Genomic DNA, 709 nt, shown 5'->3' with positions numbered 1-709 from the left:
AGCTCTGAGTGCTGTGCTGAGGTTTTCATATCATTTGCATAGAGCTTGCAAGTGCCTGAGAGCAGTGAAGATTTCTTTCAGGCGCATTCCACTCTCTTCAGGCAGTTCCAGATGCTTAGCTTGCCATCATTGTCCCTGACTCAGTAAGACATGATGAATACAACATATCTGAAACAAAATGGTGAATTTGAAGCAATATCCTAACGTCCACCATGGTAATAGATTAATCATCTTTTTTTTCTTAGTAATTATCATTGAGTCTTTAAAATTCTTAAGATGCTTCATTCACAATGGTCTGAATTTATAATTACTACACAGCTGATAGGATCATCAAAGGTAGTGCATTTAACTAATATGCCATGTAAAATAACAGAAACAGTATTTTTGTTATAAAAATTTAGCTGGTACTGTATTGTAAGGAACACTGAAGATGGAGCACCTATAGGTGAAGCATGTCTCCACTGTACCTCATTCTGATGGTTATTGCATTTTTACAGATGTGGTCTGGTTGGTGGCCATCATCGTTGGATCACCCATGTGGCATGTGCAATGCTTTGAGGAACACAGGGTTGAGTGGCTTTTTATACTACTGAGATACTTCTCTGCATCCCTCATCTGTAATGATTACCCATCTCAAGAGCACTTCAGAAGTCTGTATGACCTCAGTTCCCTCACTGGAAATCTTTCAAATGAGATAAAATAGCTTTCC

General features: G+C 38.5%; 1 protein-coding gene across 1 annotated transcript in view; it reads left to right on the top strand.

Annotated features, from left to right (window-relative positions):
- Positions 1–709, top strand: part of LOC116095100 (pyroglutamylated RF-amide peptide receptor) — a 79,555-nt gene that overhangs the window by 41,349 nt on the left and 37,497 nt on the right. The window lies entirely within an intron of this gene.

Source organism: Mastomys coucha, unplaced genomic scaffold (genome assembly GCF_008632895.1).
Source record: "Mastomys coucha isolate ucsf_1 unplaced genomic scaffold, UCSF_Mcou_1 pScaffold17, whole genome shotgun sequence".
NCBI lineage: Eukaryota > Metazoa > Chordata > Mammalia > Rodentia > Muridae > Mastomys > Mastomys coucha.
The sequence above is the reverse complement of the archived record's forward strand: the minus strand, read 5'-3'. Positions and strand labels throughout refer to the sequence as shown.